The sequence below is a fragment of the Zea mays genome, chromosome 6 (genome assembly GCF_902167145.1).
Source record: "Zea mays cultivar B73 chromosome 6, Zm-B73-REFERENCE-NAM-5.0, whole genome shotgun sequence".
NCBI lineage: Eukaryota > Viridiplantae > Streptophyta > Magnoliopsida > Poales > Poaceae > Zea > Zea mays.
The window spans coordinates 104669690-104694231 of NC_050101.1; the positions used below are offsets into that span (position 1 = coordinate 104669690).

The following is a 24542-nucleotide window of genomic DNA, read 5'->3' on the forward strand; positions in this document are numbered from 1 at the left end:
ATAACTTTTCCACAATGGGATTGTAACAAAGTTACCCCACCATCAGCTTCTCTAACAAGCTTGATGTTTAGAATGACATCAACTTCTCCCAAATCTTTCATTTCGAAATTGCTCGATAGAAGATTTTTAACTTTCACAATCACATTGAGATTTGATCCAAAGATCAAGATGTCATCAACATAAAGGCACAGCATAACAGACTCACCCCCACCATACCGATAGTATACACACGTGTCAGATTCATTTACAGCAAAACCAGCAGCTGTAAGAGTGTTATCAAACTTTTCATGCCATTGCTTAGGTGCTTGTTTTAGGCCATACAATGATTTTATCAACCTGCACACCTTGTTCTCTTGACCATCCACAATGAACCCTTCTGGCTGATCCATGTAGATCTCCTCATCCAACTCTCCATTTAGGAAAGCTATCTTAACATCCATCTGATGAATGATAAGACCATAAGAGGCTGCCACGGCTATTAATGTGCGAATTGTAATCAATCGAGCCATTGGTGAGTAGGTATCAAAGAAATCTTCACCCTCTTTTTGGGTATATCCTTTGGCCATAAGCCTTGCCTTGTACCTCTCGATTGTACCATCAGGCCTAAGCTTTTTCTTGAAGATCCATTTGTAGCCTATAGGTTGACAACCATAAGGACGGTCAACGACCTCTCAAGTTCCATTAGACATAATAGATTCCATCTCACTCCTTACTTCTTCCTTCCATAAGTCAGCATCAGGAGAGGAATATGCCTCACTAATGGTAGTTGGTGTGTCTTCCACAAGGTACACTATAAAGTCATTACCAAAGGATTTTGCAACCCTCTGTCTCTTGCTCTTTCGAGTGACTATAGTGTCATCCTCCTCAAGGATGTGCACGTGAGAATCCTCAGCATGATCTATAGGAATCGACAGTTCGTGCTCATGGGGAATTATAGTCTCATGACTTGTATCACTAGGTGTATTCTTCATGGGAAACTCATTCTCAAAAAATGTTGCGTCTCTTGATTCCATGATAGTATCAACATACATATCAGGCACATCAGATTTTATAATTAAGAACCTATACCCAGTGCTGTGAAAAGAGTACCCAAGGAATATACAATCAATAGTTTTAGGCCCAAGTTTACGCTTTTTGTTGATTGACACATTCACTTTAGCCAAGCAACCCCAAGTGCGCAAATATGAGAGATTTAATCTTCTCTTTTCCCATTCTTCAAATGGTGTGATCTCTTTGTTCTTTGTTGGAACTCTATTCAGGACATGACATGCTATCAAAATCACCTCACCCCACCATGCCTTGGATAATCCCGCTGTACTCAACATGGCATTCACCAAATCTGTTAGAGTGCGGTTTTTCCTTTCAGCAATCCCATTGGATTGTGGTGAAAATGGCGGTGTCCTCTCATGAATAATACCATGTTCCACGCAGAACTCATCGAACACATTAGAGAAATATTCTCCACCTCGATCGGACCTTAAACATTTTATTTTCCTCTCAAGTTGGTTCTCAGCTTCAGCTTTATAGGTCTTAAAATAATTGAACGCTTTATATTTTGTTTTTAAGAGATACACATAACAAAATCTAGTGGAGTCATCTATAAAAGTGAGAAAGTATCTTTTACCACCTTTGGTCAAAATTCCATTCATCTCGCATAGATCAGAATGAACAAGTTCTAGAGGTGCCAAATTCCTCGCCTCAGCAGCCTTGTGAGGCTTGTGGGGTTGTTTTGATTCAACACACACATGGCACTTAGACTTTTTGACCAAGTTAAATTTTAGGAATTAGATTTAGATTTGCTAACCGCATAAGACAGCCAAAGCTTGCATGACAAAACCGTGAATGCCATAAATCTGACTCATCAGAAAAATTAACAGAATTCACTAGTTTATTACACACATCATGCAGTGATAAGCGGAACAAACCCCCGCAGTCATTTCCTTTACCAACAAAAATACCATGTTTCGACACAACACATTTATTAGACTGAAGAACAACTTTGTATCCATCTCGACATAGCATAGAAGCGCTAACGAGATTCTTCTTGATAGAGGGCACATGCTGCACGCTCTTCAATGGCACCGTCTTTCCCGAAGTAAACTTCAGAATGACCGTACCAACACCAAGAACATGAGCACGCGACCCATTTCCCATTAACAAGGCGCCAGACCTCCCAACTTGGTAGGAAGTGAACATAGAGGCATCAGCACACACATGAATGTTTGCACCACTGTCCATCCACCACTCAGATGAATTACAAACTGAAAGAACAAATGGTAAAGAATTACCATACCCAGATGTTCCATCTTCAGTTTCAGTGGTTACAACATTAGCTGATTTCTTGTCCTGTGTGAACTTGCGATCAGGGCACTCTCTATCCCAATGTTGATCACTGCCACAAACAAAGCATCCTCCCTTTCCCTTGTTGTTGTTGTTCTTCTTTTTAAACTGTGCTGTTTGAACAGGTTTATTTGCATTCTCTTGTTTGTTCTGGTTTTTCTTCTTGTTGAACTTGCGGAAGTTTCTCTTCTGCACCACATTAGCAGTAGAGGTCTCCACACCTTTTCCATTGTCCTTTGTTCTAGCTCTTTCCTCAACATCAAGAGTACCAATGAGCTCTTCCACATTGAACTCTTGTCTCTTATGTTTGAGAGAGGTAGCAAAGTCCTTCCAAGAAGGTGGCAACTTGGCGATTATACCGCCAGCCACAAACTTGTCAGGCAAAGGACAAGGAAAAAGTTCGAGTTCCTTAGCTAGTGCCTGAAACTCATGAGCCTGTTCCACTACAGATCGGTTCTCAACCATCTTATAGTCATATAGCTGCTCCATGAGATACAGCTCGCTACCAACATCAGTTACTCCAATCTTTCCAACAAGTGCATCCCACAGCTCTTTCCCTGTAGGAAGGATGATATAGCTTTTCTGGAATTTTGTATCCAGTGCGCTAATTACTGCTCCTCGAAAGAGGTTGTCTTCAGCCTTAAACTTAGCCTCATCCTCAGGAGGTAAGTTGACAGGCTTGCCCTCAGCGGCATGAAAACAAGACATTGCAGTAAGCCACAATTCCATTTTAGCTTTCCAGATCAAGAAGTTTTTACCATCAAAAGGATCAGTCTTTAGCACAGCAGCAAAACCTCTGACAGAAAAATGCCTAAAATTATGTTTTTGGATTGTTAGAATTATAGGCATTTTCCATATCATTTTAATTCCATAAATTAACATTATGATGATGACATATAAAAGATAATTAACCATAGAAATCGTGATCTCAAATATATCCATAACAATATGGATCATGAGAACACAAAGCATATGAATTATATAAATCATATAAATGCGAGAAGCATATAAACTGAATGGACAATTGAAACTAAACAGATAGCAATATAAACAACATTATTGTAAAATTAAAATAAACAGATATAGCATATTATAATAAGACAGAACAGATAAGATAAAATCATTGCTACATATGAAACAACATAGATGAATATATGAAACATATATAATCTGCATAACGCAAAACATTAAGGAAATAAACTGATCATACCCTCCCATGCGCTCTGATGATCCAGATCCTTGTCCAGCTTCCCTTGTCATGTCACCAGGAAGAAGATGTTTTGGGCAGTCGCGTAAATGCTCCCCAAAAACCTAATTGCCGATCCCCGTGCAAGGTATCAAACGACACTCTGAAATGGTTCTGTTCTCGTGTAGCTGAAGGACAAAGGTCTCGCATGCAGCTGACGAAGAGACAGGCAACTGAAAGGTTTAACCCGGAGTTGAAACTTCCGCGGCCACGCCCGCTCGAGCCCGGTCCAGCCCGGTCGGCGGCGGCGGCGCGCGCGCGTGCGGCACGCCCTTGTCCATTTCTTGACTTCTCAAATTAAGTGGAATAATTCCCACCATATAAGTAAAGCCAAAAGACCCTTGGACTTCCAATATGGTACTATTGGTATTCTCCACCATTACACACCATAGAGTTTATTCAATAAATAGGCCAAGCCCATAAAAGATCCAACAATTTTTCCTCTTTTCATAATTTCAATTATAGCGTTCCTTTCTTATAACATTACTAGCTGGATGCCCGTGCGTTGCAACGGGAATATATAATACTAGTATACTACGATAACTTATATACAAAATCTGTGTTATATTGTTATGAGAAAATGTTTCATAATCAATTTGTGATCCTAGCCATACATAAATTTTGTTATTTTAATCTAGTTATTTCACCACTACATTGCAACCATCATTATCATGCAGACTTTGATATATGCCACGATTTGTATGGTCTCATTATTGGAGAGCACGTTCCACACATGCCGGAAAAATTTCCCCGTACATCGTTAGTCATCAGGCACGCACCACCATATGCTCTTGCTTAAACAAAAGGTAAGTGTGTATGTGTTTGCGAAGAGAATTAAAGGCAGGCTGGCACAAAAGCTACCCTAACGGTGGTGAGGATGACGAACTGGTCACTGTTGTCGATCCTCCTCTGTGTCACCTCCGGCGCCAAGATGATGCCACAATCCTCAATATAGTAGTCGTCAAACGCACGCGACATGACGAGTACCGATGACTCTTGGTTGGGCTGCCAAACGAAGTGCACCCCAGGCTCATCAGCGAGGTAGTACCCCTGGCCGTTGCACCACCGGATGCGCTATTCCATTACATACATCATGTTCGAGGACACTCACACAACGTCAGCAACGTCCATCGTCCCAGCGCACATGAATTCATGTCCGGTCAGTAGCAACTTACGTGGCAGGTTGGGCTTCAGGTGGACGATGAGCTGGACGGCGTGATGGCGTCGTTGTCGGATGCGGTGTCCAGAACAACCCGAGAGTCGTCGAGTTGGCGACAACCATGAGGCCCCCTGCTTAACGATGGACAGCGCGGTGCAGCTGCTCTGGACCGCGTCCAAGCGGCGGCTTCGCGGGAGCTTGTCGTACACAACGGCGCATGCGACCACGTAAGACTGCTTTTAGAGGTCGAACTGACAGTCGCCAAGCTTCTTCTCGTCATCGATGAGCGACGACAACGCGAGTGCCTTCTGCTCATGGAGTTTGTTCGGGGTTTGAAGTAGGAAACATGGATTCATGCTTGGCGTTGGTTTATGAAAATGACTCACAAGTCTGATCCATGGAAAAAATATTACGAAGAAAAAATTTCACACATGCAAAAAAGGGAATTTAAGTATAATGCATTATTCAAACAAAAGAAATAGCATGCAAAGCTCTTCTTTAAATAATATTACCTCCATCCAAAAATATAATTCAAGAATATCGGTGATACTTATCTACTACTACGCATTGTGCAATGGTAGCAAGTGAGCTTGGAGAGAGATGTAGTAGATGTGTTTCCTGTCATAGATGTAGACATAAACACATATAGGTGGGTGCCCGTGCGTTGCAACATAAACATTTAATATCATGATAACTTATGAACAAATGTGTGTTATACTGTTATGTGAAAATGTTTCGTAATTAATTTGTGATCCTAGCCATACATAAATTTTGTTATTTCAATCTTACTATTTCATCACTATATTGCAACCAACAGTACCGTGCAGACTTCTATACATGATAGCTGAATGCACGTGCGTTGCAACGGGAATATATAATACCAGTATACTACGATAACTTATATACAAAATATGTGTTATACCGTTATGAGAAAATATTTCATAATCAATTTGTGATTCTGGCCATACATAAATTTTGTTATTTATAATCTTTCTGTTTCACCACTACATTGCAACCATCAGTATCATGCAGACTTTGATATATATCACGATTTGTATGGTCTCATTATTGGAGAGCACGTTTCACACATACCAGAAGAAATTCTCTCGTACATCGTTAGTCATCGGACACGTACCACCATACGCTTCTGCTTAAACAAAAAGGTAAGTGTGTGTTTGCAAGACTAATGGTCAAACATCGTATAACCATAAAGTTAGAATACTATATTAATATATTAAATAAATTAATCCAATAGACATAGATTAACCCAATTAACATAGGATAAATAAATATCTAATTATAAAAGTATGAAACATGGTATAATCAATGTTGTTACTGCATAGTAAATATTCATACGAGACTAACACAACTGGAACGATTCAATTTGGAATTAAAATGGGGAAGTTACGAATTTCCAAAGTTTCTATGTATTTGATATAGGATTAATTAGGAAATCAATTTTATTGTTGTTTTCATGACAAAACAGAGGTATTATGTGATAAAAATAATATTATAGAATTATAGAAATTGAAATGAACTCATTTGGATTTAATATGAAATTTCCATGAATTAAATGGGTTTCTGCAATTATTTTTAAACTAAAAATCATTTTCTAAACTCTTTTTTCCCTATTTTCTTTATTTCCTGGACTGCGTCCCAAATTCCAGAAAGATCAGGGGCCAAGCTATAAATGTTTTTCTAGACTCAGTAAGCATACAGAGTGGACGGTAGGTTAAACACAAAAGACGTCTTAGTTGAAGTTGTATACAATTCAACATGAGTCATGTTGGCTAGAGGGTGGAAGGTTAGGCATTCTGCTTAATAGATCCAAGGTTCGATCCCTAGGCAGCCATGGTTTGATTTTTTTCTGCGCGTGGAATGGGGGAAGGCAGAACAGCCTTAATAAGTTAATACAATGTGGATCTAGAATCTTCACGGCTCCACTTCACAAATCTGTTTACCACAAAACATTTGGTATATAAGTACTAATTTGATGTTATAAGTCTCAACTGGTTTTTAAAAATTCGATCAAAGTTTAGAAAGTTTGATTTAAGATAACTATAGTAATCTATTTATTTAGAGACAACGAGAGTGTTGGCCAGTTTAGGAGATGTGTTGGATCTTTTATGGGCTTGGTCCATTTATTGAATAAACTCTAAGGTGTGTAATGGTGGAGAATACCAATAGTACCACATTGGAAGTCCAAGGGTCTTTTGCCTTGACTTATATGGTGGGATTTATTCCACTTAACTTGAGAAGTCAAGAAATGGACAAGGCGTGCCACACGCGCGCGCGCCGCTGCCGCCGGCCGGGCGTGGCGAGGCAGGCAGGCATGTGGTTGTGTTAATTTTTAGCACTCACTAGCCGCGTACGTCAGCCGAGTGACCCTGTCTCTTCGTCAGCCAGCCGAATGACCCTTCTCCTTCAGCTGGCCGACTCATGGCATGACTCGGCGAGAGCTGGCCGACTCTTGGCGTGACTCGGCGACCTTTCTCCTTCAACTTCCCTCTGCGAGAGGTTAAATAGAGGAGCACCCCTGTCACTCGGTACACGAGAGAAACACTTTCAGTCTCACAGTCCAGCCGCCCGAGTGAGGGTATTTCCATCTCGTGACTCTGCGCGCACAGAGAAGCGAGAGGGCAGGTGCCTCCGAAGCCGGTGCCGTTCGAGACCTTGCACGGGGATCGGCAATTAGGTTTTTGGGGAGCGTCTACGCGACTGCCCAAAACATCTTCAACATGACAAAGGAAGCTGGCCAAGGATCTGGATCATCAGAGCGCATAGGAGGGTATGATCAGTTTATTTACTTACTGTTTTGTGTTCTAGAGATTATATATGTTTCATATATTCATCTATGCTGTCTCATATCTACGAATGATTTTATCTTATCTGTTCTGTCTTATTATAATATGATAGATCTGTCTGTTTTAATTTTACAGTCATGCTATTTATGTTTCTATCTGTTTATTTTCATTTGTTCAGTCAGTATACATGTTTATCGTATTTATATGATTTATATAATTCACATGCTCTATGTTCTCTTGATTCATATTGGTATGGATCAATTTAAGATCACGATTTCTATGGTTAATTATTTATTATATGTCATCATCATAATGTTAATTTATGGAATTAAAATAATACGGAAAATGCCTATAATTCTAACAATCCAAAAACCTAATGTTAGGCATTTTTCTGTCAGAGGTTTTGCTGCTGTGCTAAAGCCTGATCCTTTTGATGGTAAAAACTTCTTGATATGGAAAGCTAAGATGGAATTGTGGCTAATTGCAATGTCTTGTTTTCATGCCGCTGAGGGCAAGCCTGCCAACTTACCTCCTGAGGATGAGGCTAAGTTTAAGGCTGAAGACAACCTCTTTCGAGGTGCAGTGATTAGCGCACTTGACACAAAATTCCAGAAAAGCTATATCATCCTTCCTACAGGGAAAGAGCTGTGGGATGCTCTTGTTGGAAAGTTTGGAGTTACTGACGCTGATAGCGAACTGTATCTCATGGAGCAGCTGTATGACTACAAGATGGTTGAGAACCGATCTGTAGTGGAATAGGCTCATGAGTTTCAGGCACTAGCTAAGGAACTCGAACTTTTTCCTTGTCCTTTGCCTGACAAGTTTGTGGCTGGCGGTATAATCGCCAAGTTGCCACCTTCTTGGAAGGACTTTGTGAAAGGGAAATGTGCCCTTGGGCCATTTCTAAGTATTTTGGTGATTGAGTGCAAACACAAGGGCTTAAATGTGAAAATATGCTCATGGATGAACAAAGTGCAAATCTAGAGAAAAGGTATGTTTCTAAGTCTTAGTACATTGGTTTTGTGTACTAATATATTTGTCTAAGTGTTAGAAACAGATAGAAGAAGAGAAGAGAAGACTTGGCTGTGTACAGCCAAGGGGCTGCTTCGGTCTGGTGCACCGGACAGTGTCCGGTGGTGCACCGGACAGTGTCCGGTGCGCCAGGCTGCCTCGGCCGAAGAGGCCGCTCTCGGGTTTTTCTCCGGCGACTTCGGCTAAAATTCACCGGACTGTCCGGTGTGCACCGGACTGTCCGGTGAGCCAACGGTCGGCCGGGCCAACGGTCGGCTGCGCGATCGGCGCGCGACACGTGGCCGAGCCAACGGTCGGAAGGAAGCACCGGACTGTCCGGTGTGCACCGGACTGTCCGGTGCGCTAGATCTGCAACGGTCGGCAACGGTCGGCTTCGCCATTTAAGGAAACAAATCGGGCACCGGACAGTGTCCGGTGTGCACCGGACTGTCCGGTGCGCCCGACGACAGAAGGCAAGGATAGCCTTCCAGATGTGTTCTCAACGGCTCCTAGCTGCCTTGGGGCTATAAAAGGGACCCCTAGGCGCATGGAGGAGTACACCAAGCATTCCTACAACTCTTCTAAGCACCAAGACATCAATCTCACGCATTCGTTTCATTGTGATAGCATATAGAGCTCTTGTGGAGTTGTGAACTCTTTGTGTTGCGTTGCGAGCTCTTGTTGCGACTTGTGTGCGTGTTGTTCTGATTTTCGAGTCTTGTGTGCGTTGCTCATTCCCACCTTACTCCGTATTTCTTTGTGAACTCAATTGTAAGGGCGAGAGACTCCAAGTTGTGGAGATTCCTCGCAAACGGGAAAAGATCAAAGGAAAGAAAAACACCGTGGTATTCAAGTTGATCATTGGATCACTTGAGAGGAGTTGAGTGCAACTCTCGTCCGTTGGGACGCCACAACGTGGAGTAGGCAAGTTTTGTACTTGGCCGAACCACGGGATAACCACCGTGTCAACACTGTGATTGCTTTCTTGTGGTTATCGTGTTTTGAGTTCTCTCTAGCCACTTGGCCATACTTGTACTAACCATTAACAAGTTTTTGTGGCTTAAGTTTAAGTTTTTACAGGATCACCTATTCACCCCCCCCTCTAGGTGCTCTCAATTGGTATCGGAGCCGTTCTCTTCAAGAAAGGGACTAACCGCCCGAAGAGATGGATCCTAAGGGGAAGGGAATTGTGATCAACGACAAGGAGAAGGAGTCCTTCGTCAACGAGCCAAGGGATGACAAGTCAAATGACTCGGGCTCGGGCCACAAGCGAAGAGATGGGAAGAAGAAGAAGACAAGACGCATCAAGGAGATCGTCTACTACGACAGTGATGAGTCCTCTTCTTCCCAAAAGGACGACGACCACAACAAACAAAGGAAACCGGTTAATTCTAACTTTTCTTTTGACTACTCTCGTATTCCGCAAAGTTCAAATTCACATTTGCTTTCTATTCCACTCGGCAAGCCCCCACACTTTGATGGGGAGGACTACGGATTTTGGAGCCACAAAATGCGTAGTCACCTATTCTCTCTCCATCCTAGCATATGGGAGATTGTAGATAGTGGAATGCACTTTAATAGTTCGGATAGTCCTATATTCATTAATGAGCAAATCCATAAGAATGCACAAGCTACTACTGTTCTTCTAGCCTCATTGTGCAGGGATGAATATAATAAAGTAAGTGGCTTGGATAACGCCAAGCAAATCTGGGATACCCTCAAGATCTCTCATGAGGGAAATGACGCTACCTTGCTCACCAAAATGGAGTTGGTGGAGGGCGAGCTTGGACGGTTCGCGATGATAAGGGGCGAGGAGCCAACTCAAACATACAACCGGCTCAAGACCCTTGTCAACAAGATAAGGAGCTACGGAAGCACGCGTTGGACGGATCACGACGTCGTCCGCCTAATGCTCAGGTCATTTACCGTTCTTGATCCTCATCTCGTGAACAATATTCGTGAGAATCCCAGGTACACGATGATGACGCCCGAAGAAGTACTTGGAAAATTCGTGAGCGGGCGGATGATGATCAAGGAGGCAAGATACGTCGACGATGCGTTGAACGGTCCACTCCACGAGTCTCAACCCATTGCTCTAAAGGCAACAAGGAGCAAGGAGTCGCTACCTAGCAAGGTGGCACAAATTGAGGCGACCGGTCTTAATGAAGAAGAAATGGCCCTCATTATCAAGAGATTCAAGACGGTGCTAAAGGGTCGCAATGGACAGCCGAGCAAGACTAAGACCAAGGGGAAGCGATCATGCTTCAAATGCGGTAAGCTTGGTCATTTTATTGCTAACTGTCCTGATAATGAAAGTGACCAGGAAAAGGGAAACAAGAGGGAAAAGAAGAAGCATTATAAGAAGGCAAAGGGCGAGGCGCATCTAGGCAAGGAGTGGGACTCGGATTGCTCCTCGTCCGACTCCGACAATGAAGGACTCGCCGCCACTGCCTTCAACAAATCAACCCTCTTCCCCAACGAGCGTCACACATGCCTTATGGCAAGGGAAAAGAAGGTAATCACTCGTAATGCTAATACTTATGATTCTTCTAGTGATGAAGAATCTAGTGATGAGGATGAAGTAGATTATTCATGTTTGTTCAAAGGCTTAGAAAGATCTAAGATAGACAAAATTAATGAATTAATTGATGCCTTGAATGAAAAGAATATACTTTTAGAAAAGCAAGAGGATTTGTTGTATGAAGAACATGATAAGTTTGTAGAGGCTCAAAAATCCCTTGCATTAGAAATTAAGAGAAATGAAATGCTTGCTTGTGAAGTGTCAACATGCCATGATTCCATTTCTAACTTAAAGAGCATAAACGATGATTTAAATGCTAAACTAGTAGAAGCAAATAAATCCAACTCTTGTGTTGAACATGTTGAAATTTGCACTAGGTGTAAGGATGTTGATATTAATGCCTGTAGTGAACACTTAGTTTCCATTTCAAAATTGAGTGATGAAGTGGCTAGTCTTAATGCTCAACTTAAGACTAGCAAAAGTGATTTTGAAAAACTAAAATTTGCTAGGGATGCCTACACGGTTGGTAGACACCCCTCAATTAAGGATGGACTTGGCTTCAAGAGGGAAGCCAAGAACTTAACAAGCCATAAGGCTCTCATTCCCGCCAAGGAGAAAGGGAAGGCCCCTATGGCTACTAGTGCTAAAAGGAACCATGCATTTTTGTATCATGATAGAAGACAAACTAGAAATGTAAGTCATGATGCTTTTGATTCATATGTTTATGATTCTCATGCCATGTTTGCTCCTAGTTCCTCTTATGTGTATGATAGAAATGTTACTAGGAGAAATGTTGTTCCTAAAAGAAATGCTATTCATCATGTGCCTAGAAGGAATGTTATTCATGCTCCTAGGAAAGTAGTGAATGAACCTTCTACAATTTATTGTGCTTTGAATGCTTCATTTGCAATTTGTAGAAAGGATAGAAAAGTAATTGCTAGGAAGTTAGGGGCAAAATGCAAAGGTGATAAAACTTGCATTTGGGTCCCTAAGGAAATTGTGACTAACCTTGTAGGACCCAACAAGAGTTGGGTACCTAAGTCCCAAGCCTAAATTTGCCTTGCAGGTTTATGCATCCGGGGGTTCAAGCTGGATTATTGATAGCGGATGCACAAACCATATGACGGGGGAGAAGAAGATGTTCACCTCCTACGTCAAGAACAAGGATTCCCAAGATTCAATCATATTCGGTGATGGGAATCAAGGCAAGGTAAAAGGGTTAGGTAAAATTGCAATTTCTAATGAGCACTCTATCTCTAATGTGTTTTTAGTAGAGTCACTAGGATATAATTTACTATCTGTTAGTCAATTATGCAATATGGGATATAACTGTCTGTTTACAAATATAGATGTGTCTGTCTTTAGAAGAAGTGATGGTTCACTAGCCTTTAAGGGTGTATTAGACGACAAACTTTATTTAGTTGATTTTGCAAAAGAAGAGGCCGGTCTAGATGCATGCTTAATGGCTAAGACTTGCATGGGCTGGCTGTGGCATCGCCGCTTAGCACATGTGGGGATGAAGAACCTTCACAAGCTTCTAAAGGGAGAACACGTGATAGGTCTAACCAATGTTCAATTCGAAAAAGATAGACCTTGTGCAGCTTGTCAAGCAGGTAAACAAGTGGGAGGAGCACATCACAGCAAGAACGTGATGACCACTTCAAGACCCCTGGAGCTGCTGCATATGGACCTCTTCGGACCTGTCGCCTATCTGAGCATAGGAGGGAGTAAGTATGGTCTAGTTATTGTAGATGATTTTTCCCGCTTCACTTGGGTGTTCTTTTTGCAGGATAAGTCTGAAACCCAAGGGACCCTCAAGCGCTTTCTCAGGAGAGCTCAAAATGAGTTTGAGCTCAAGTTGAAGAAGATAAGGAGCGACAACGGGTCCGAGTTCAAGAACCTTCAAGTGGAGGAGTTCCTTGAAGATGAAGGGATCAAGCACGAGTTCTCCGCTCCCTACACACCACAGCAAAATGGTGTGGTAGAGAGGAAGAACAGGACGCTCATCGACATGGCGAGGACGATGCTAGGGGAGTTCAAGACCCCCGAGTGCTTTTGGACGGAAGCCGTTAACACTGCTTGCCACGCCATCAACAGGGTCTACCTTCATCGCCTCCTCAAGAAGACGTCGTATGAGCTACTAACCGGTAACAAACCCAATGTATCGTACTTTCGTGTATTTGGGAGTAAATGCTACATTCTAGTGAAGAAGGGTAGAAATTCTAAGTTTGCTCCCAAAGCTGTAGAAGGGTTTTTATTAGGTTATGACTCAAATACAAAGGCGTATAGAGTCTTCAACAAATCATCGGGTTTGGTTGAAGTCTCTAGCGACGTTGTATTTGATGAGACTAATGGCTCTCCAAGAGAGCAAGTTGTTGATTGTGATGATGTAGATGAAGAAGATGTTCCGACGGCCGCTATACGGACCATGGCGATTGGAGAAGTACGGCCACAGGAACAAGATGAGCAAGATCAACCTTCTTCCTCAATTATGGTGCATCCCCCGACTCAAGACGATAAACAGGTTCATCAAAAGGAGGCGTGTGATCAAGGGGGAGCACAAGATGATAACGTGATGGAGGAAGAAGCGCAACCGGCACCTCCAACCCAAGTTCGAGCGATGATTCAAAGGGATCATCCCGTCGACCAAATTCTGGGTGACATTAGCAAGGGAGTAACTACTCGATCTCGATTAGTTAATTTTTGTGAGCATTACTCCTTTGTCTCTTCTATTGAGCCTTTCAGGGTAGAAGAGGCCTTGCTAGATCCGGACTGGGTGTTGGCCATGCAAGAGGAGTTAAACAACTTCAAGCGCAATGAAGTTTGGACACTGGTGCCTCGTCCAAAGCAAAATGTTGTGGGAACCAAGTGGGTGTTCTGCAACAAACAGGACGAGCACGGGGTGGTGACGAGGAACAAGGCTCGACTTGTGGCAAAAGGTTATGCCCAAGTCGCAGGTTTGGATTTCGAGGAGACCTTTGCTCCTGTGGCTAGGCTAGAGTCAATTCGAATTTTGCTAGCATATGCCGCTCACCATTCTTTCAGGTTGTACCAAATGGACGTGAAGAGCGCTTTCCTCAATGGGCCAATCAAGGAGGAGGTGTACGTGGAGCAACCCCCTGGCTTTGAGGATGAACGGTACCCCGACCATGTGTGTAAGCTCTCTAAGGCGCTCTATGGACTTAAGCAAGCCCCAAGAGCATGGTATGAATGCCTTAGAGACTTTTTACTTGCTAATGCTTTCAAGGTTGGGAAGGCCGATCCAACTCTTTTTACAAAGACATGTGATGGTGATTTGTTTGTGTGCCAAATTTATGTCGATGACATAATATTTGGTTCTACTAACCAAAAGTCTTGTGAAGAGTTTAGCAGGGTGATGACGCAAAAATTCGAGATGTCGATGATGGGCGAGTTGAACTACTTCCTTGGGTTCCAAGTGAAGCAACTCAAGGACGGCACCTTCATCTCCCAAACGAAGTACACGCAAGATCTGCTAAAGCGGTTTGGGATGAAGGACGCCAAGCCCGCAAAGACTCCGATGGGGACCGACGGACACACCGACCTCAACAAAGGAGGTAAGTCCGTTGATCAAAAAGCATACCGGTCAATGATAGGTTCTTTGCTTTACCTATGTGCCAGTAGACCGGATATTATGCTTAGCGTATGCATGTGTGCTAGATTTCAATCCGATCCTAAGGAGTGTCACTTAGTGGCGGTGAAGCGAATTCTTAGATATTTGGTTGCTACGCCTTGCTTCGGGCTCTGGTATCCAAAGGGGTCTACCTTTGACTTAGTTGGATACTCAGACTCCGACTATGCTGGATGTAAGGTCGATAGGAAGAGTACATCGGGGACGTGCCAATTCTTAGGAAGGTCCCTGGTGTCATGGAACTCTAAGAAACAAACCTCCGTTGCCCTATCCACCGTTGAGGCCGAGTATGTTGCCGCAGGACAGTGTTGCGCGCAACTACTTTGGATGAGGCAAACCCTCAGGGACTTTGGCTACAATCTGAGCAAAGTCCCACTCCTATGTGATAATGAGAGTGCTATCTGCATGGCGGAAAATCCTGTTGAACACAGCCGCACAAAGCACATAGACATCCGGCATCACTTTTTGAGAGACCACCAGCAAAAGGGAGATATCGAAGTGTTTCATGTTAGCACCGAGAACCAGCTAGCCGATATCTTCACTAAGCCTCTAGATGAGAAGACCTTTTGCAGGTTGCGTAGTGAGCTAAATGTCTTAGATTCGCGGAACCTGGATTGAATTGTAGCATACATGTGTTTATGCATTTGATCAGGTTCATTCTGCATTTTGTTGCTTATTGTGGTGCTCAAGTTGTACCAACACTCCCTGGACCTCACAAGTCCGTTGCAAAGTGATGCACATGTTTAGGGGGAGATGTGTCACAACTTGACCCTTTGAGACTAACCATTTGCTTGAGTTTGCTTGATTGAGTCTCGAAGGAGGATTGAAAGGGAAAAGGTGGACTTGGACCATGAAAGACTTCCACTGCACTCCGATGAGAGGGTAACTAATTCCAAGTTCATCTCATGAAATCTTATTGCCATTTGCTCTTAATTGAAGACTTTGGTGAGGCAATGGGGTTAATAGGCCAAGATTGATCCCGTTTTGGTGCTTGATGCCAAAGGCGGAGAAAATAAAGGCCAAAGCAATTAAAATGGATCAGCTACCACTTGAGTGTTTTGAAAATAGTAGGATAGAGTTTTTGTTTTGTCAAAAGCTTTTATTGTCTCTTTTTGTCTCTATTGTCAAAAGATGGCTTCTTGTGGGGAGAAGTGTTGATTATGGGAAAAAGGGGGAGTTTTTGAAATCTTTGATCAATCTCTTTTGAAATGACTCTCGTTATGCTTCATCATGTGTGTTTGACTTAGAGATAGAGATTTGAGTTTGATTTGCAAAAACAAACCAAGTGGTGGCAAAGGATGATCCATATATGCCAAAATTGAATCAAGACCAATTTGAGTTTTTATTTGAAGTGATTTTGCACTTGTTCTAGTTGCTTTATGTTGTGTTGGCATAAATCACCAAAAAGGGGGAGATTGAAAGGGAAATGTGCCCTTGGGCCATTTCTAAGTATTTTGGTGATTGAGTGCAAACACAAGGGCTTAAATGTGAAAATATGCTCATGGATGAACAAAGTGCAAATCTAGAGAAAAGGTATGTTTCTAAGTCTTAGTACATTGGTTTTGTGTACTAATATATTTGTCTAAGTGTTAGAAACAGATAGAAGAAGAGAAGAGAAGACTTGGCTGTGTACAGCCAAGGGGCTGCTTCGGTCTGGGGCACCGGACTGTCCGGTGGTGCACCGGACAGTGTCCGGTGGTGCACCGGACAGTGTCCGGTGCGCCAGGCTGCCTCGGCCGAAGAGGCCGCTCTCGGGTTTTTCTCCGGCGACTTCGGCTAAAATTCACCGGACTGTCCGGTGTGCACCGGACTGTCCGGTGAGCCAACGGTCGGCCGGGCCAACGGTCGGCTGCGCGATCGGCGCGCGACACGTGGCTGAGCCAACGGTCGGAAGGAAGCACCGGACTGTCCGGTGTGCACCGGACTGTCCGGTGCGCCAGATCTGCAACGGTCGGCAACGGTCGGCTTCGCCATTTAAGGAAACAAATCGGGCACCGGACAGTGTCCGGTGTGCACCGGACTGTCCGGTGCGCCCGACGACAGAAGGCAAGGATAGCCTTCCAGATGTGTTCTCAACGGCTCCTAGCTGCCTTGGGGCTATAAAAGGGACCCCTAGGCGCATGGAGGAGTACACCAAGCATTCCTACAACTCTTCTAAGCACCAAGACATCAATCTCACGCATTCGTTTCATTGTGATAGCATATAGAGCTCTTGTGGAGTTGTGAACTCTTTGTGTTGCGTTGCGAGCTCTTGTTGCGACTTGTGTGCGTGTTGTTCTGATTTTCGAGTCTTGTGTGCGTTGCTCATTCCCACCTTACTCCGTATTTCTTTGTGAACTCAATTGTAAGGGCGAGAGACTCCAAGTTGTGGAGATTCCTCGCAAACGGGAAAAGATCAAAGGAAAGAAAAACACCGTGGTATTCAAGTTGATCATTGGATCACTTGAGAGGAGTTGAGTGCAACTCTCGTCCGTTGGGACGCCACAACGTGGAGTAGGCAAGTTTTGTACTTGGCCGAACCACGGGATAACCACCGTGTCAACACTGTGATTGCTTTCTTGTGGTTATCGTGTTTTGAGTTCTCTCTAGCCACTTGGCCATACTTGTACTAACCATTAACAAGTTTTTGTGGCTTAAGTTTAAGTTTTTACAGGATCACCTATTCACCCCCCCTCTAGGTGCTCTCACTTTGCTACCTCTCTAAAACATAAGAGACAAGAGTTCAATGTGGAAGAGCTCATTGGTACTCTTGATGTTGAGGAAAGGGCTAGAACAAAGGACAATGGAAAAGGTGTGGAGACCTCTACTGCTAATGTGGTGCAGAAGAGAAACTTCCGCAAGTTTAACAAGAAGAAAAACCAGAACAAACCAGAGAACGCAAATAAACCTGTTCATACAGCACAGTTTAAAAAGAAGAACAACAACAAGGGAAAGGGAGGTTGCTTTGTCTGTGGCAGTGATCAACATTGGGCTAGAGAGTGCCCTGATCGCAAGTTCACACAGGACAAGAAATCAGCTAATGTTGTAACCACTGAAACTGGAGATGGAACATCTGGGTATGGTAATTCTTTACCATTTGTTCTCTCAGTTTGTAATTCACCTGAGTGGTGGATGGACAGTGGTGCAAATATTCATGTGTGTGCTGATGCCTCTATGTTCTCCTCCTACCAGGTCGGGAGGTCTGGCGCCTTGTTAATGGGAAATGGGTCGCGTGCTCATGTTCTTGGTGTTGGTACGGTCATTCTGAAGTTTACTTCGGGAAAGACGGTGCCATTGAAGAGCGTGCAGCATGTGCCCTCTATCAAGAAGAATCTCGTTAGCGCGTCTATGCTATGTCGAGATGGATACAAAGTTGTTCTTGAGTCTAATAAATGTGTTGTGTCTAAACATGGTATTTTTGTTGGTAAAGGATATGACTGCGGAGGCTTGTTCCGCTTATCACTGCATGATGTGTGTAATAAACTGGTGAATTCTGTTCATTTTTCTGATGAGTCAGATTTATGGCATTCACGTTTTTGTCATGCAAGCTTTGGCTGTCTTTTGCGGTTAGCAAATATAAATTTAATTCCTAAATTTAACTTGGTCAAAAAGTCCAAGTGCCATGTGTGTGTTGAATCAAAACAACCCCGCAAGCCTCACAAGGCTGCTGAGGCGAGGAGTTTGGCACCTCTAGAACTTGTTCATTCTGATCTGTGCGAGATGAATGGAATTTTGACCAAAGGTGGTAAAAGATACTTTCTCACTTTTATAGATGACTCCACTAGATTTTGTTATGTGTATCTCTTAAAAACAAAAGATGGAGCGTTCAATTATTTTAAGGCCTATAAAGCTGAAGTTGAGAACCAACTTGAGAGGAAAATAAAACGTTTAAGGTCCGACCGAGGTGGAGAATATTTCTCTAATGTGTTCGATGAGTTCTGCATGGAACATGGTATTATTCATGAGAGGACACCACCATTCTCACCACAATCCAATGGGATTGCTGAAAGGAAAAACCGCACTCTAACAGATTTGGTGAATGCCATGTTGAGTACAGCGGGATTATCCAAGGCATGGTGGGGTGAGGCGATTTTGACAGCATGTCATGTCCTGAATAGAGTTCCAACAAAGAACAAAGAGATCACACCATTCGAGGAATGGGAAAACAGAAGATTAAATCTCTCATATTTGCGCACTTGGGGTTGCTTGGCTAAAGTGAATGTGCCAATCAACAAAAAGCATAAACTTGGGCCTAAAACTGTTGACTGTATATTCCTTGGGTACTCTTTTCACAGCACTGGGTATAGGTTCTTAATTATAAAATCTGATGTGCCTGATATGTATGTTGATACTATCATGGAATCAAGAGACGCAACATTTTTTGAGAATGAGTTTCCCATGAAGAATACACCTAGTGATATAAGTCATGAGACTATAATTTCCCATGAGCACGAACTGCCGATTCCTATAGATCATGCTGAGGATTCTCACGTGCACATCCCTGAGGAGGATGACACTATGGTCACTCGAAAGAGCAAGAGACAGAGGGTTGCAAAATCCTTTGGTAATGACTTTATAGTGTACCTTGTGGAAGACACACCAACTACCATTAGTGAGGCATATTCCTCTCCTGATGCTGACTTATAGAAGGAAGCAGTAAGGAGTGAGATGGAATCTATTATGTCTAATGGAACTTGGGAGGTCATTGACCGTCCTTATGGTTGTCAACCTATAGGTTGCAAATGGATCTTCAAGAAAAAGCTTAGGCCTGATGGTACAATCGAGAGGTACAAGGCAAGGCTTGTGGCCAAAGGATATACCCAAAAGGAGGGTGAAGATTTCTTTGACACCTACTCACCAGTGGCTCGATTGACTACAATTCGCACATTAATAGCCATGGCAGCCTCTTATGGTCTTATCATTCATCAGATGGATGTTAAGACAACTTTCCTAAATGGAGAGTTGGACGAGGAGATCTATATGGATCAGCCAGAAGGGTTCATTGCGGATGGTCAAGAGAACAAGGTGTGCAGGTTGATAAAATCATTGTATGGCCTAAAACAAGCACCTAAGCAATGACATGAAAAGTTTGATAATACTCTTACAGCAGCTGGCTTTGTTGTAAATGAATCTGACACGTGTGTATACTATCGGTATGGTGGGGGTGAGTCTGTTATGCTGTGCCTTTATGTTGATGACATTTTGATCTTTGGATCAAATCTCAATGTGATTGAGGAAGTTAAAAGTCTTCTATCGAGCAATTTCGAGATGAAAGATTTGGGAGAGGCTGATGTCATTCTAAACATCAAGCTTGTTAGAGAAGCTGATGGTGGGGTAACTTTGTTACAATCCCATTATGTGGAAAAGGTATTGAGTCGCTTTGGTTTTAGTGACTGTGATCCTGCTCCAACAACTTATGACCCCAGTGTGCTATTAAGAAAGAATCGAAGAATAGCAAGGGATCAATTGACATACTCCCAGATCATTGGCTCGCTCATGTACCTTGCAAGTGCAACAAGGCCAGACATCTCTTATGCTGTGAGTAAGCTAAGTCGGTTTGTGTCGAAACCAGGAGATGATCACTGGCGTGCTCTTGAGAGAGTGTTGCGGTATTTGAAAGGTACTATAACATACGATATTCATTATACCGGAAACCCAAAAGTGCTGGAAGGCTATTGTGATGCCAACTGGATTTCTGATGCTGATGAGCTTTATGCCACAAGCGGATATGTGTTTCTGTTTGGAGGTGGCGCTGTTTCCTGGAAGTCTTGCAAGCAGACTATCTTAACGAAGTCTACAATGGAAGCAGAACTCGCAGCATTAGACACTGCTGGGGCTGAGGCCGAGTGGCTTCGTGATTTCCTATTGGACTTACCGGTAGTTGAAAAACCGATACCGGCTATTTCCATGAACTGTGACAACCAAACGGTGATTACAAAGGTTAACAGTTCTAGGAATAACATGAAGTCTACAAGGCATGTTAAGAGGAGATTGAAATCTGTCAAAAAGTTGAAAAACTCCGGAGTTATAACTGTGGATTATGTCCACACATCAAATAATCTGGCAGATCAATTCACTAAGGGTCTATCACGCAATGTGATAGAAAGTGCATCGAGGGAAATGGGTATGAGACCCATGTGAGATCTACTCTAGTGGTAACCTGCTCTATGTGATCGGAGATCCCGTGAAGTAGAGTGGAGAAACAAGCTAGGAGTAGATTGTGAGGAAAGATCCCTTCTTTAACTCATTTCTGATGCACATCTTTCCTATCTGTAAGGCAGGATGGTTTTTACCTTAATGTATTCCAAGAGTCTTTTAAAGGTGAGATGTTGTCCTACAGAACATCTTTTGAGGAATACACCTATATGAGCCAGACTGCTGGTCACAGTCTATGGGACTTGGGTAATCCCTAAATACTCATGAAAGGCACTGAAGTGTGACTTATATGCTTCTAAACAGCGGGAATACCCTTTTGCAGCCTAGTATCAGCAAAGGATTTGAGTGAATCTTATTTCGCACAAAACTGTCAATTCAAGGCATAGTCCATTGTTCAGTTGTGAATGAGTGAAACTCTTATTCTAGATGGATGTTCAACTTAACAGTCTCCATCGAAACACTGGTATATCAAAGGATTGTGATTCTGATACTTCATCATTACAAACCCTAGAGTTTGGTGGGGATTGTTGGATCTTTTATGGGCTTGGCCCATTTATTGAATAAACTCTAAGATGTGTAATGGTGGAGAATACCAATAGTACCACATTGGAAGTCCAAGGGTCTTTTGCCTTGACTTATATGGTGGGATTTATTCCACTTAACTTGAGAAGTCAAGAAATGGACAAGGGCGTGCCACACGCGCGCGCGCGCGCCGCCTCTGCCGCCGGCCGGGCCGGGCGTGGCGTGGCGAGGCGAGGCAGGCAGGCAGGCAGGCAGGCGAGCGGGCGAGCGGGCGAGGTGTGGTTGTGTTAATTTTTAGCACTCACTAACCGCGTACGTCAGCCGAGTGACCCTGTCTCTTCGTCAGCCAGCCGAGTGACCCTTCTCCTTCAGCTGGCCGACTCATGGCATGACTCGGCGAGTGCTGGCCGACTCATGGCATGACTCGGCGAGAGCTGGCCGACTCTTGGCGTGACTCGACGACCTTTCTCCTTCAACTTCCCTCTGCGAGAGGTTAAATAGAGGAGCACCCCTGTCACTCGGTACACGAGAGAAACACTTTCAGTCTCACAGTCCAGCCGCCCGAGTGAGGGTATTTCCATCTCGTGACTCTGCGCGCACAGAGAAGCGAGAGGGCAGGTGCCTCCGAAGCCGGTGCCGTTCGAGACCTTGCACGGGGATCGGCAATTAGGTTTTTGGGGAGTGTCTACGCGACTGCCCAAAACATCTTCAACATGACAAAGGAAGCTAGCCAAGGATCTGGATCATCAGAGCGCATAGGAGGGTATGATCAGTTTATTTACTTACTGTTTTGTGTTCTAGAGATTATATATGTTTCATATATTCATTTATGCTGTCTCATATCTACGAATGATTTTATCTTATCTGTTCTGTCTTATTATAATATGATAGATCTGTCTGTTTTAATTTTACAGTCATGCTATTTATGTTTCTATCTGTTTATTTTCATTTGTTCAGTCAGTATACATGTTTATCGTATTTATATGATTTATATAATTCACATGCTCTATGTTCTCTTGATTCATATTGGTATGGATCAATTTAAGATCACGATTTCTATGGTTAATTATTTATTATATGTCATCATCATAATGTTAATTTATGGAATTAAAATAATACGGAAAATGCCTATAATTCTAACAAGATGTGTCATGTGTGCGCAGGAAAGACAATGCCAACAATATATAGAACCACTTGGTTTTATTACCAAGTAACAATATGCGCCGCGAGCTTAGAATTAACAAGATTGATAAAATAGGCACTTTGAGTGTCGGTTCACATAGTTTATTTTTTTTTTAAAAAAGGTGTGTGTAGGAACTAAACAATTCATGTGCAACAAGTGTGCTGAACGAGAGCTGTATGTATGTATCAATCTTGCTGGAATGGATGAAATGGCGGTTCAAGTTAGTTGTTGTCGCCCTGTCTCTTATTTTTGTTCTTGATTTTGTTTTTATTCAGTTAAAGTTACTACTGATTGTGATCTGTGGATGCATTGTTCCCAGTTGTGATTACTACAGTCTGATTGTTTTGTTTGCTTCAATACCTATCATCCCCTAATTCCATGAGCTTGTCAGCTGTGATAAATAATGCATGTAGCGGCCAGAATGGCGGCCATGAGCTCATTAGCAACGCCCATGGTCTTCCGTCTCAACCATATGGTGGAGAGGTCAATGCCGATGGCGACTAGATCATCACCATCGCTCGGACCGCCACAGTTGCAAATGCCAATGTGCTCCTTGTCGACGCCTCCTACCATGTCACGCTGCTACTGCCCGAGCCTGACGATCCCGCGCCTCACCTCTTTCCAACGCCACTTAAGTTGCTCGTCAAGTCCCTTCGCGTTGGCCTCGGCGGCACCTCGGCGCCGCCGCCTACCCCTCCATGATTGTCGCCACTAAGGAGGTGCTCGCCCACGCCACCGAGGCCTATGCGGCGCCCATCGTCCCGTCCCTCGTGAACTTGTGCTGTCTCCACCACGAGTTCGAGCGCACGTCTGCCCCTCCTTCCATTGTACCTTCCTTGCCGTGGAGGTCATGCCTCTGCTGGAGGACGAACCCCCTGCCCGTTTGCCTGTGCCTTGGCAATTGTCGCCAACCAAAAAGTCAGAGAAGCGAGAGATGACACTCACCTAAATGTAGCTCTAGCTCACCAAGAAGCGGGGGGGGGGGGGGGGGGGGGGGGGGCACAAAGGTTCCAGAGACCTCTTCCCGAGACTCGGTGGTGGTGGTGGTGGAGGAGGCTGAGGCAGAGAACAACCATTTGGACCTAATGTCCGTGGAGGACTCTGACTTCTACAACTTCGACGCCAACCATGGCGAGAGGTACTTCAAGAGAGGCCAGTTGTAAGATTTGTACGCCGACACCGATGGCATGCCATAGCACTATGCACTGATGGATGAGGTGCAGTGAGGCACCCAATTCAGGGTGCAGATTTGATGGCTCGATGGCGAGGAGGGGAAGCCATGCGGTCAATTCAGGGTTGGGAGAGCAGACACCATGGATTCTGTAAACTTCTTCTCCCACCTTCTAGCATGCGAGAGGGTGGCAAACGAGGTGTACCGAGTTTATCCCAGGAAAGCCTCGGTTTGGGGTCTCCATGGTGGTGAGGAGGGCGATGCGGCATAGCCAAAGTATGACATTGTGGGGATGCTAAGTGGCTACAATGATTGGTATGGCGCTAGCTTCGGGGTACCTAGAGAAGGTGAAAGGCTCCAGGAGCATCTTCACACACCAGGACATCAGAAGCCATGTTGTCCACTTCCTTCAAAAGGGTGATCTTGGGGTGCTTTTGCATCATATACCAGCCAGAAAAGTGCCCAAGGGTGACAGATTAGCTCTACCTCCTAGGGATTGCTGGGAACCTGAGTGTGCATCGTTGCCTCCTAAGTTGTTGCACATCCAACCACGGACATGACCTGGTTGTGGTGTAAATGGTTGTTGCAGGTGTTTTAGGTGATAGGATTGGCTGTGCATATGGCACAAAATCTCAGAGAAAAGGCTATTAGTTTGTTCTACATGCCAAATAGTATGAGGGTGCATCTGATTTCCCAACTCTAGCTAGGCATTGGTAAATGTTTATGATCCTTCTTTATGTAGTTTCTCAAGTAGCATGATTAAACTTGTAGGTATTTGAGTGGGCGATGAGCACTGCATTT

General features: G+C 43.7%; 1 pseudogene; it reads left to right on the top strand.

The window, feature by feature from the left end:
• The window catches only part of LOC103631253 (uncharacterized), a 36396-nt pseudogene extending 12095 nt beyond the window's left edge, over nucleotides 1–24301 (top strand).
• Nucleotides 24302–24542: the final 241 nt, after the last annotated feature.